This window comes from Euprymna scolopes, chromosome 46 (genome assembly GCF_053919585.1).
Source record: "Euprymna scolopes isolate OS-2025 chromosome 46, ASM5391958v1, whole genome shotgun sequence".
NCBI lineage: Eukaryota > Metazoa > Mollusca > Cephalopoda > Sepiida > Sepiolidae > Euprymna > Euprymna scolopes.
Window position 1 is genome coordinate 41,743,963 of NC_136527.1, and position 14,349 is coordinate 41,758,311.

Below are 14,349 nucleotides of genomic sequence, written 5' to 3' on the forward strand. Positions count from 1 at the left end.
CCAAGGGACTTGAAACACTTCTTTGTTAAAACGCATAACACTTAGGGATGAAACCCCTGGCTCTGATTCTGACTCTGAAGGTGAGTACAATCCACACATCCCAGAAGACCTGGAGACGCCCAAAACAACAAATAGCTGACTAGTTAACGAGACAAAAACACATCTCGAAAAAGACTGCCCCCAGATAGACTCAAAGACTTCATAATTGTTATGGCGAGATGAGTAATTCACCATCGAAACTGTTTATCGAAAGAACCTTATCACCGGTCACCGGTTGTGAGAGCCTTCCCGGGGCGGGAACACTTAAGAAGGTAGCATGCTGTCTCTGTAAATATTCTCAATAAACTTCTCGATTTCTTTATTAACTTCAGAACCTCTTTATCCATTTATTTTCCTGTGGAATACCTTTCTTGTATATACTTTATTTACGGCCACCATAATGTAAGTTAAAAAAATAAATAAATAAAATAAAATAAACAAAATAGTAAAAATTGAAATAAAACGGGTCGTCCCACCAATATGGGGAGGGCTGTCCAGAAGTAAAGGGACATAACGCTAGATGAGAAATTCTCTAATAAAGTAAGTTAAAAAAATAAATACATAAAATAAAAAAATCGTAAAAATTAAAATAAGACAGGTCGTCCTACCAAGATGGGGAGGGATGTGAACAAGTAAGAGGACATAACCCTAGATGAGCAATTCTCTAATAAAGTAAGTTAAAAAAAATAAAAAAAATAAAAGAAATAGGAAAAATTAAAATAAGACAGGTCGTCCCACCAAGATGGGGAGGGATATCCACAAGTAAAGGGACATAACCCTAGATGAGCAATTCTCTAATAAAGTAAGTTAAAAAAAAAAAAAAAAAAAATAAAAAAATAATAAAAATTAAAAAAAGACAGGTCGTCCCACCAAGATGGGGAGGGATGTGCACAAGTAAAGGGACATAACCCTAGATGAGCAATTCTCTAATAAAGTAAGTTAAAAAACAAATAAATAAAATAAAAAAAAATAATAAAAATTAAAAAAAGACAGGTCGTCCCACCAAGATGGGGAAGGATGTCCACAAGTAAAGGGACATAACCCTAGATGAGCAATTCTCTAATAAAGTAAGTGAAAAAAAATAAATAAAATAAAAAAAATAGGAAAAATTAAAATAAGACAGGTCGTCCCACCAAGATGGGGAGGGATATCCACAAGTAAAGGGACATAACCCTAGATGAGCAATTCTCTAATAAAGTAAGTTAAAAAATAAATAAATAAAAAAAATTATAAAAATTAAAAAAAAGACAGGTCGTCCCACCAAGATGGGGAGGGATGTGCACAAGTAAAGGGACATAACCATAGATGAGCAATTCTCTAATAAAGTAAGTTAAAAATGAATAAATAAAATAAAAAAAAATAATAAAAATTAAAACAAGACAGGTCGTCCCACCAAGATGGGGAAGGATGTGAACAAGTAAAGGGACATAACCCTAGATGAGCAATTCTCTAATAAAGTAAGTTAAAAAAAATAAAATAAAATAAAAAAAAGTAAAAATTAAAATAAGACAGGTCGTCCTACCAAGATGGGGAGGGATGTGCACAAGTAAAGGGACATAACCATAGATGAGCAATTCTCTAATAAAGTAAGTTAAAAAAAATAAATAAATAAAATAAAAAAATAGGAAAAATTAAAATAAGACAGATCGTCCTACCAAGATGGGGAGGGATGTGCACAAGTAAAGGGACATAACCCTAGATGAGCAATTCTCTAATAAAGTAAGTTAAAAAAGTAAATAAATAAAATAAAAAAAAGTAAAAATTAAAATAAGACAGGTCGTCCCACCAAGATGGGGAGTGATGTCCACAAGTAAAGGGACATAACTCTAGATGAGCAATTCTCTAATAAAGTAAGTTAAAAAAAAAATAAAATAAAAAAAAAATAGTAAAAATTAAAATAAGACAGCTCGTCCTCCCAAGCTGGGGAGGGATGTCCACAAGTCAAGGGACATAACCCTAGATGAGTAATTCTCTAATAAAGTAAGTTAAAAAAATAAAATAAAATAAAAAATAGTAAAAATTAAAATAAGACAGGTCGTCCCACCAAGATGGGGAGGGATGTCCACAAGTAAAGGGACGTAACCCTAGATGAGCAATTCTCTAATAAAGTAAGTTAAAAAATAAATAAATAAAATAAAAAAATATAGTAAAAATTAAAATAAGACAGGTCGTCCCACCAAGATGGGGAACGATGTCCACAAGTAAAGGGACATAACCCTAGATGAGCAATTCTCTAATAAAGTAAGTTAAAAAAATAAAATAAAATAAAAAATAGTAAAAATTACAATAAGACAGGTCGTCCCACCAAGATGGGGAGGGATGTGAACAAGTAAGGGGACATAACCCGAGATGAGCAATTCTCTAATAAAGTAAGTTAAAAAAATAAAATAAAATAAAAAATAGTAAAAATTAAAATAAGACAGGTCGTCCCACCAAGATGGGGAGGGATGTCCACAAGTAACCATAGATGAGCAATTCTCTAATAAAGTAAGTTAAAAAAATAAATAAAATAAAATAAAAAAATAGTAAAAATTAAAATAAGACAGGTCGTCCCACCAAGATGGGGAGGGATGTCCACAAGTAAAGGGACATAACCATAGATGAGCAATTCTCTAATAAAGTAAGTTAAAAAAATAAATAAAATAAAATAAAAAAATAGTAAACATTAAAATAAGACAGGTCGTCCCACCAAGATGGGGAGGGATGTCCACAAGTAACCATAGATGAGCAATTCTCTAATAAAGTAAGTTAAAAAAATAAATAAAATAAAATAAAAAAATAGTAAAAATTAAAATAAGACAGGTCGTCCCACCAAGATGGGGAGGGATGTCCACAAGTAACCATAGATGAGCAATTCTCTAATAAAGTAAGTTAAAAAAATAAATAAATAAAATAAAAAATCGTAAAAATTAAAATAAGACAGGTCGTTCCACCAAGATCCGGAGGGATGTCCACAAGTAAAGGGACATAACACTAGATGAGCAATTCTCTAATAAAGTAAGTTAAAAAAAATAAATAAATAAAAAAAATAGTAAAAATTAAAATAAGAAAGGTCGTCCCACCAAGATGGGGAGGGATGTGAACAAGTAAAGGGACATAACCCTAGATGAGCAATTCTCTAATAAAGTAAGTTAAAAAAATAAAATAAAATAAAAAAATCGTAAAAATTAAAATAAGACAGGTCGTCCCACCAAGATGGGGAGGGATGTACACAAGTAAAGGGACATAACCCTAGATGAGCAATTCTCTAATAAAGTAAGTTAAAAAAAATAAATAAAATAAAAAAATCGTAAAAATTAAAATAAGACAGGTCGTCCCACCAAGATGGGGAGGGATGTCCACAAGTAAAGGGACATAACCCTAGATGAGCAATTCTCTAATAAAGTAAGTTAAAAAAATAAATAAATAAAATAAAAAAATCGTAAAAATTAAAATAAGACAGGTCGTCCCACCAAGATGGGGAAGGATGTACACAAGTAAAGGGACATAACACTAGATGAGCAATTCTCTAATAAAGTAAGTTAAGAAAAATAAAATAAAATAAAAAAAAGTAAAAATTAAAATAAGACAGGTCGTCCTACCAAGATGGGGAGGGATGTGCACAAGTAAAGGGACATAACCATAGATGAGCAATTCTCTAATAAAGTAAGTTAAAAAAAATAAATAAATAAAATAAAAAAATAGGAAAAATTAAAATAAGACAGATCGTCCTACCAAGATGGGGAGGGATGTGCACAAGTAAAGGGACATAACCCTAGATGAGCAATTCTCTAATAAAGTAAGTTAAAAAAGTAAATAAATAAAATAAAAAAAGTAAAAATTAAAATAAGACAGGTCGTCCCACCAAGATGGGGAGTGATGTCCACAAGTAAAGGGACATAACTCTAGATGAGCAATTCTCTAATAAAGTAAGTTAAAAAAAAAAATAAAATAAAAAAAAAATCGTAAAAATTAAAATAAGACAGGTCGTCCTCCCAAGCTGGGGAGGGATGTCCACAAGTCAAGGGACATAACCCTAGATGAGTAATTCTCTAATAAAGTAAGTTAAAAAAATAAAATAAAATAAAAAATAGTAAAAATTAAAATAAGACAGGTCGTCCCACCAAGATGGGGAGGGATGTCCACAAGTAAAGGGACGTAACCCTAGATGAGCAATTCTCTAATAAAGTAAGTTAAAAAATAAATAAATAAAATAAAAAAATATAGTAAAAATTAAAATAAGACAGGTCGTCCCACCAAGATGGGGAACGATGTCCACAAGTAAAGGGACATAACCCTAGATGAGCAATTCTCTAATAAAGTAAGTTAAAAAAATAAAATAAAATAAAAAATAGTAAAAATTACAATAAGACAGGTCGTCCCACCAAGATGGGGAGGGATGTGAACAAGTAAGGGGACATAACCCGAGATGAGCAATTCTCTAATAAAGTAAGTTAAAAAAATAAAATAAAATAAAAAATAGTAAAAATTAAAATAAGACAGGTCGTCCCACCAAGATGGGGAGGGATGTCCACAAGTAACCATAGATGAGCAATTCTCTAAAAAGTAAGTTAAAAAAATAAATAAAATAAAATAAAAAAATAGTAAAAATTAAAATAAGACAGGTCGTCCCACCAAGATGGGGAGGGATGTCCACAAGTAAAGGGACATAACCATAGATGAGCAATTCTCTAATAAAGTAAGTTAAAAAAATAAATAAAATAAAATAAAAAAATAGTAAAAATTAAAATAAGACAGGTCGTCCCACCAAGATGGGGAGGGATGTCCACAAGTAACCATAGATGAGCAATTCTCTAATAAAGTAAGTTAAAAAAATAAATAAAATAAAATAAAAAAATAGTAAAAATTAAAATAAGACAGGTCGTCCCACCAAGATGGGGAGGGATGTCCACAAGTAACCATAGATGAGCAATTCTCTAATAAAGTAAGTCAAAAAAATAAATAAATAAAATAAAAAATCGTAAAAATTAAAATAAGACAGGTCGTCCCACCAAGATCCGGAGGGATGTCCACAAGTAAAGGGACATAACACTAGATGAGCAATTCTCTAATAAAGTAAGTTAAAAAAAATAAATAAATAAAAAAAATAGTAAAAATTAAAATAAGAAAGGTCGTCCCACCAAGATGGGGAGGGATGTGAACAAGTAAAGGGACATAAGCCTAGATGAGCAATTCTCTAATAAAGTAAGTTAAAAAAATAAAGAAATAAAATAAAAAAATCGTAAAAATTAAAATAAGACAGGTCGTCCCACCAAGATGGGGAGGGATGTACACAAGTAAAGGGACATAACACTAGATGAGCAATTCTCTAATAAAGTAAGTTAAAAAAAATAAAATAAAATAAAAAAAAGTAAAAATTAAAATAAGACAGGTCGTCCTACCAAGATGGGGAGGGATGTGCACAAGTAAAGGGACATAACCATAGATGAGCAATTCTCTAATAAAGTAAGTTAAAAAAAATAAATAAATAAAATAAAAAAATAGGAAAAATTAAAATAAGACAGATCGTCCTACCAAGATGGGGAGGGATGTGCACAAGTAAAGGGACATAACCCTAGATGAGCAATTCTCTAATAAAGTAAGTTAAAAAAGTAAATAAATAAAATAAAAAAAGTAAAAATTAAAATAAGACAGGTCGTCCCACCAAGATGGGGAGTGATGTCCACAAGTAAAGGGACATAACTCTAGATGAGCAATTCTCTAATAAAGTAAGTTAAAAAAAAAAATAAAATAAAAAAAAATAGTAAAAATTAAAATAAGACAGGTCGTCCTCCCAAGCTTGGGAGGGATGTCCACAAGTCAAGGGACATAACCCTAGATGAGTAATTCTCTAATAAAGTAAGTTAAAAAAATAAAATAAAATAAAAAATAGTAAAAATTAAAATAAGACAGGTCGTCCCACCAAGATGGGGAGGGATGTCCACAAGTAAAGGGACGTAACCCTAGATGAGCAATTCTCTAATAAAGTAAGTTAAAAAATAAATAAATAAAATAAAAAAATATAGTAAAAATTAAAATAAGACAGGTCGTCCCACCAAGATGGGGAACGATGTCCACAAGTAAAGGGACATAACCCTAGATGAGCAATTCTCTAATAAAGTAAGTTAAAAAAATAAAATAAAATAAAAAATAGTAAAAATTACAATAAGACAGGTCGTCCCACCAAGATGGGGAGGGATGTGAACAAGTAAGGGGACATAACCCGAGATGAGCAATTCTCTAATAAAGTAAGTTAAAAAAATAAAATAAAATAAAAAATAGTAAAAATTAAAATAAGACAGGTCGTCCCACCAAGATGGGGAGGGATGTCCACAAGTAACCATAGATGAGCAATTCTCTAATAAAGTAAGTTAAAAAAATAAATAAAATAAAATAAAAAAATAGTAAAAATTAAAATAAGACAGGTCGTCCCACCAAGATGGGGAGGGATGTCCACAAGTAACCATAGATGAGCAATTCTCTAATAAAGTAAGTTAAAAAAATAAATAAAATAAAATAAAAAAATAGTAAAAATTAAAATAAGACAGGTCGTCCCACCAAGATGGGGAGGGATGTCCACAAGTAACCATAGATGAGCAATTCTCTAATAAAGTAAGTTAAAAAAATAAATAAAATAAAATAAAAAAATAGTAAAAATTAAAATAAGACAGGTCGTCCCACCAAGATGGGGAGGGATGTCCACAAGTAACCATAGATGAGCAATTCTCTAATAAAGTAAGTTAAAAAAAAAAATAAATAAAATAAAAAATCGTAAAAATTAAAATAAGACAGGTCGTCCCACCAAGATCCGGAGGGATGTCCACAAGTAAAGGGACATAACACTAGATGAGCAATTCTCTAATAAAGTAAGTTAAAAAAAATAAATAAATAAAAAAATAGTAAAAATTAAAATAAGAAAGGTCGTCCCACCAAGATGGGGAGGGATGTGAACAAGTAAAGGGACATAAGCCTAGATGAGCAATTCTCTAATAAAGTAAGTTAAAAAAATAAAATAAAATAAAAAAATCGTAAAAATTAAAATAAGACAGGTCGTCCCACCAAGATGGGGAGGGATGTCCACAAGTAAAGGGACATAACCCTAGATGAGCAATTCTCTAATAAAGTAAGCTCAGGTGGCAGTTCTCTCGCGACCGTTCTATTGTTAACGCCCAATGTCTGTGTTGTCGTTCTTTAATGCTGTTTGATTCCCGCCAGACAGGAGCCCCCCTCCTTCAACATTATAGGGGGTCTGGTAATTTTTTTATGGGGGTTATTTGGTAATTGTGACCTGGTAGACCAACACAAAATCTGCTTTTAAAAACTTGTTTACTAGGGGTTTTCATGTGTGCTGAAAACGAACATCTTTTATACATTTAATAAGTAAGGAGACAACTCAGTTCGAACTATCGAAGCCTTATAATGGATACATTTACTCTTAAATCAAATTTTCACGCTACTGAAAAGATACTTTTCTGCATGTTTCATGTAGTAATACAGCGGCCAAAAGCGATTTTTGTACCGAATAAAAGCATTAAAATACATTAAAATACATAACTTATCCAGGTAGGTAGAAGAGTAACTTATCGAGCTGAATAAAAGCATTAAAATACATTAAAATACATAACTTATCTAAGTAGGTAGAAGAGTAACTAATTGAACCGAATAAAAGCATTAAAATACATAACTTATACAGGTAGGTAGAAGAGTACCTCATCGAACTCGAACCAAACAAAAACATTAAAATACATAACTTATCCAGGTAGGTAGAAGAGTAACTTATCAAACCAAATAAAAGCATTAAAATGCATAACTTATCCAGGTAGGTAGAAGAGTAACTTATCGAACCGAATAAAAGCATTAAAATACATAACTTATCCAGGTAGGTAGAAGAGTAACTTATTGAAACAAATAAAAACATTAGCATAGAAAACTTATCCATGTAGGTAGGAGAGTAACTTATCTTGCTTTGTCACTTTTTTGGTTCGTTGGCTTCTCTTAACAAAATTCCCCAAACCGGTGAATTATTATTTTAATTATTTTGAATGCAACTAATATTTTTTTTTATTACAAAATGTTTTTCTACTTTATTTTTTGTTGCGGTGAAACGTGAAGATACAGAAGAAAATAATTAAAACTAATTATTGCAGAATTTAAAAAAAAAAAAAAAAAAAAAAAAAAACGGAAGAGTTTTCTTTTCGATTCCGTTCTTACATCAAGTTCCGCTTTTTGATACAACCTTGGAACGAACTATTTTTCGTTGCGGGAGCCGGTAAGAAACCTGCCAATATTACCTTTTATTTTACTAATTATCTTTGAAATAGGCCCAGAAAACTAGTATTTATTCTTAATGGGAATTTTGGGGTTTTACAAAGAATTTATTTAACTTTTAAATTTAGATGAATTTGTCAGTTTCTTCCAACGTGATAACAGTTTTCATTATATTTTTTTTTCGCCTGTAATTTTTTTACATTTAATCTCTTTAATTTTTTCTCGAATAGATAAACTTTAGATTAATCGCATTTGTATTACTGTATACATAGATTAATCTTCTAAACAAAATCCAGAAATAATCGGAAATCTATATAAAAAATAAATAAATAAAAATACGAAACGGTGGCTTAAAAAACTATCAGTTTCCGCCATTAAATTGCACGTGCAACGAATTAGAGAATTAATAAAGATGAAATTTGTAATCTGTTCTCTCTCATGTAAATATTAAAATGTTAAATAAAATAATACTAATTTTATCCGTGATATTCACCAAATAGATTGGCTCTATTTCGAAATAATTTATTTTTTTATTTTTCCTCTTCAATTTTGTTTTCTGCGAACTTGCTCTTCCGTTCGTCATCTTGAATGTTAACTTGAGCTTGTAAAGTCAATCACATTTGAAAAATTGTTTCCTTTATAAAAGCAGATAAAGTTAATCGAAAGCAGATCATAAAATAAAAACGTAAGTATTACTACATGGTGCACGTATGTGTATTTTTTCATCTTTTTTTTTCACCGGATTAATGTTCACTAATCTATCAGATTTTGTTTTCAATACTGACTTAAACATAAAAACGGTCAATACGTAATTCTTTATGTTATCAGTGGTGACCAATTATTAATGCGCTTTCACGTACAGAATTGATAACATTTTTCTTGATTTTTGTTTTTTAATGTCCTTGTGTCTTTATTGAAACATGAAATAAAAAAAAGCGAATAATCCTAATGAAAATGTTGATTTATTGTTGAAAATTTTCGCTGTCGATTGTTTTTATTTTAAACTGACTTAAACAAAAAAATAACTTATTTATCGTTCACCAAAAATAAATAAATAATTTTATAAATTTAATTTTATGTTTTTAACCGTTGCACAAGTTTTAAAAAATCAGGTTTTGTTTTCACTAATGACTTAAATATAAAAAAAGGTCAATGTCTAAAATCTTTCAAAATTACAAATATTCTTTACAATGACGACTTTTATAGGTTTTCAAGGATGCTGAAAATGAATAAATACTTCAAAAGTTGTGCAGAGAACTAGTTTCCATGACATGAGGAAATTATTTTTTTCAAAAGGTGAGGATCACTTTTCTATATAAATTTAATGTAAAATGAGCACCGACTTTCTGGCCACGCGGTAATATTTGGGGGAGGGGCTGCCTGAAAGCCGTTTTGGTAAATTGTTACTTACATTCAACCTTAACAGTCATCTTTACCATGACGAATTCTATGGGTTGTTGGGTATGCTGAAAACGAATATCACATTTAAAATTGCCACAAACAAGTAGATTTATGGATATTAAGCTAAGTAATTCTTTATGTTATCAGTGGTGGCCACCATTCATAACATAAGAATTACATTGCTTAATATTTGACAAACTCGTTATTGTCTTGTTAACTGAATTTTTTCTTTCCAAGAATAAGTTTCTTTTTTCTTTTGTTAAATGTCTTAATATGGGGAAATCGCGATGCATGATGAATACCATCTGATAATTTAAAATTAACATCGGTAGATGACACTCGATGACTTTGATGCTCGAGTTTAAAAACAAGAAAAAATATCATTTCTTTTGTTTTTCTCATAATCTTTTCTTTCATAACTCATTCATAACACTTCACATACTCTGACAAAATTGTTAGCTGAAATCATCTTCCAAATTGTCACATATAGAACAAACCATGAGAAAAGAATATTTTTTTAAAATAGAATATAGATCTTCCCAACCTAAACAATTCCCTCTAACTTGTTCCTCTTCCCCACTTCCAAACTCCAAGCCAACTCTTGGCCTTTCCAAATGGATCCTATTATTGTGGTTGACAACACAATTGATGCAAATGGGAGATAACTCGTGTTCAAAATATTTGTAATTTTTGATGTCATGCTATGTGTCATGACTCTCCGTTCCATCAATAGCCTTTCCCATTGATGTTGACTTCTCCATATTGGGATATCAGTTTGTTCTGTGGCTCAATCACTATCCGCCTCATATATATTTTACTGTCTTGGACATCCACAAACCCTCGCTCAGATCATTTCTTTTTACAAGGTGGTCACCACTTATCAAAGACTGGAAGCCACTCGGTGGTAAGGGTTATAGTGTGTACAGTACGTTAGTATTGAGATTTGATAAAGTATCTTTGTTAAGAGGACGTTTCATCAGGAATTTGTTTATGTTGGACTTGAAGACATCCAGGTTGTAGTTAGGTGGGAAACATGCAGACGGAACAAAGTTCCACAGGCGTGCACTTCTAAGAAAGAAGCTTTGTTCATGGAATCTATGTTTTGCTTTTGGCACAGATAAAGAGTGGGGAAAATTTTTGACAGTGGTTTCAGCTAGACGGGTGTTTTTTCATGAAAGATCTGTGAGGGGGCACCAGGGATTGGAGCTCAGACGAGCACTTGCCATGGAAGTAATGATAAAACAAAGACAGGCTCGCAACGTCTCTCCTGAGAATGGAGTATATAGCCAGAACTGGACAAAGTCAAATCGATAAAATCTGTGACACAAAATTTGTGACAAACATGCCCCAATTGCATGATTGGGGCATCTGTGTACATTCTGTAATTCTTCTCAGGATCAAGATAAGCCAGTATAACCATATCTGTGAGCTTTGGTTTTAGACTATTAAAGGCAAAATGACATGTAATGTTACATTAAAACTCCACATATTTCATCATTACATGAACTAACTGCTCGACAATCTCAAAAATATATTTTATAAATAATCAATAATATGATGTCATACCAATCCAAGCTCTGACTTTTCTCACACAAGTTGGAGTTTGATTTTATCGATTTGACTTTGTCCGGTTCTGGCTATATACCCCATTCAACAATTTGAACCACAGATTCTGTACTTCTTCTAAAACCCCACACTGATAGCATTCCTCCTGAGCTTGTAATTATATAAACTGGCTAGTAGTATCCAATCTATGCGATCTAAGTGTCTTTCCGTAGTATCTTAGGATATTAAAATATCCAAATACAGTAATTTTACCTGTCTGTACACTGAGTTCAGATCTAAGTTTAGCAAGTATTTGGCTGACCCAAGTGGGGCTTTTATGGCATCAATGACTGGTAAGCTTGTTCCTTTTAGATAATGAAGGACTTGTTTTGCATGAGTTAAGTCCTTAATTGTCAGTTTTGATAAGTTTTTGGATAGCTTTGTTACAATGTAAAATATATCAGGCATAGCGACAGTCATCAAATAAATTAGATTTCCAATAATTTCTCTGTATAATCGATCGTCTCTTAATTTAGTTTCGATCTCTATATTCTTATTTATATCAATCTCAATAGTGGTGGTTGGCTATCTCACATTCCAAACTTCAGCAAGATTTTTTCAATGTACCAGGATTGGTTCATTGTTATAGTTTCATTTTCACAGGTAAACTTTATACCGAGTAACTATGACAATTGTCGAAGATTGGTAATTTTAAATTTTTTGTTTAACTTATTTTTTAACATCTTTTAAAGTGTTGTCTCAAAATTGTTGTGAGCAATATATCGTTAACCCAAAACACGAAAATAAAGTATTTATTGCACAAATTTTTTGTTTTACTTATTTTTTAACATCTTTTAAGGTATTGTCTCAAAATTGTTGTGAGCAATATATCGTCAACCCAAAACACCAAAATCAAGTATTTATTACACAAATTTTTTGTTTCACTTATTTTTTAACATCTTTTAAGGTATTGTTTAAAATTGTTATGAGCAATATATCGTCAACCCAAAACACCAAAATCAAGTATTTATTGCGCAAATTTTTTGTTTAACTTATTTTTTAACATCTTTTAAAGTGTTGTCTCAAAATTGTTGTGAGCAATATATCGTCAACCCAAAACACCAAAATCAAGTATTTATTACACATATTTTTTGTTTAACTTATTTTTTAACATCTTTTAAAGTGTTGTCTTAAAATTGTTGTGAGCAATATATCGTCAACCCAAAACACCAAAATCAAGTATTTATTACACATATTTTTTGTTTAACTTATTTTTTAACATCTTTTAAAGTGTTGTCTTAAAATTGTTGTGGGCAATATATCGTCAACCCAAAACACGAAAATCAAGTATTTATTGCACAAATTTTTTGTTTAACTTATTTTTTAACATCTTTTAAGGTATTGTCTTAAAATTGTTGTGAGCAATATATCGTCAACCCAAAACACCAAAATCAAGTATTTATTACACATATTTTTTGTTTAACTTATTTTTTAACATCTTTTAAAGTGTTGTCTTAAAATTGTTGTGGGCAATATATCGTCAACCCAAAACACCAAAATCAAGTATTTATTGCACAAATTTTTTGTTTCACTTATTTTTTAACATCTTTTAAGGTATTGTCTTAAAATTGTTGTGAGCAATATATCGTCAACCCAAAACACCAAAATCAAGTATTTATTACACAAATTTTTTGTTTAACTTATTTTTTAACATCTTTTAAAGTGTTGTCTTAAAATTGTTGTGAGCAATATATCTTCAACCCAAAACACCAAAATCAAGTATTTATTGCACATATTTTTTGTTTAACTTATTTTTTAACATCTTTTAAAGTGTTGTCTTAAAATTGTTGTGAGCAATATATCTTCAACCCAAAACACCAAAATCAAGTATTTATTGCACATATTTTTTGTTTAACTTATTTTTTAACATCTTTTAAAGTGTTGTCTTAAAATTGTTGTGAGCAATATATCGTCAACCCAAAACACCAAAATCAAGTATTTATTACACAAATTTTTTGTTTCACTTATTTTTTAACATCTTTTAAGGTATTGTTTAAAATTGTTATGAGCAATATATCGTCAACCCAAAACACGAAAATCAAGTATTTATTGCACAAATTTTTTGTTTAACTTATTTTTTAACATCTTTTAAAGTGTTGTCTTAAAATTGTTGTGAGCAATATATCGTCAACCCAAAACACCAAAATCAAGTATTTATTACACATATTTTTTGTTTAACTTATTTTTTAATATCCTTTAAAGTGTTGTCTTAAAATAGTTGTGAGCAATATATCATCAATCCAAAACACCAAAATCAAGTATTTATTGCACATATTTTTGGTATGCATGCACGCCTCTACGGGACACTGCCTTAATTTTTTTGCTATTAAATAATTATGGAGTGTTAAATTTTAATTGTAAAATTTTAATTGTGAAATTTTAATTGTGAGCGCTTTCTTTTAGACTGTACCGGTATTTATTCATTTTCCATACAAAATTTTTATTTTTCATTTTAAATCCCTCTGGAGGGAATATATATCTCAAAGCTAATCAGAGCATTTAAATAAGCATTTTTTTATATCCATTTGATGTATTTTTTAATTGTATTGAGCGGCAAGTTTCAATAAAATTCTAATTCTCGTTAAAACTTGTTTCCTTCAATAACTACAAGAAACCTTCTCTACCACCAATAGCAATGATAAAGAACTCATTGCCTAAATGTACTTGTTTTAAACTCCTCGGTCTAACGTTTATGTGAACAAACATCTTCCTACTCATCTCCCTTCATAATGCCCCTGTAAATTATGTCCCTGATAGTAGCCCCCTACTTAAAAGTGGCACTTGTTTGGGGTGAAAATTGAATAAAATGATTGTCATTGGTGAGAATGTTGCAAAATATTTAAGAGGTTTAATGCATTTGATGAGGTTTCCCATACGTTCCATCATCCAAGACATCTATTATAATCAGAGACAGAAAAGATACGAGACTACGCAATTGATTACTGTTACTTGTTGAATAGCGCACCAAAAAGTTATAATTAGGCGATTAATTCAGAAAATCGCCAAGAATGGAAAAAAGCTATGAAATCCGACTTGAAAGTTTTATCAGAAAATAAT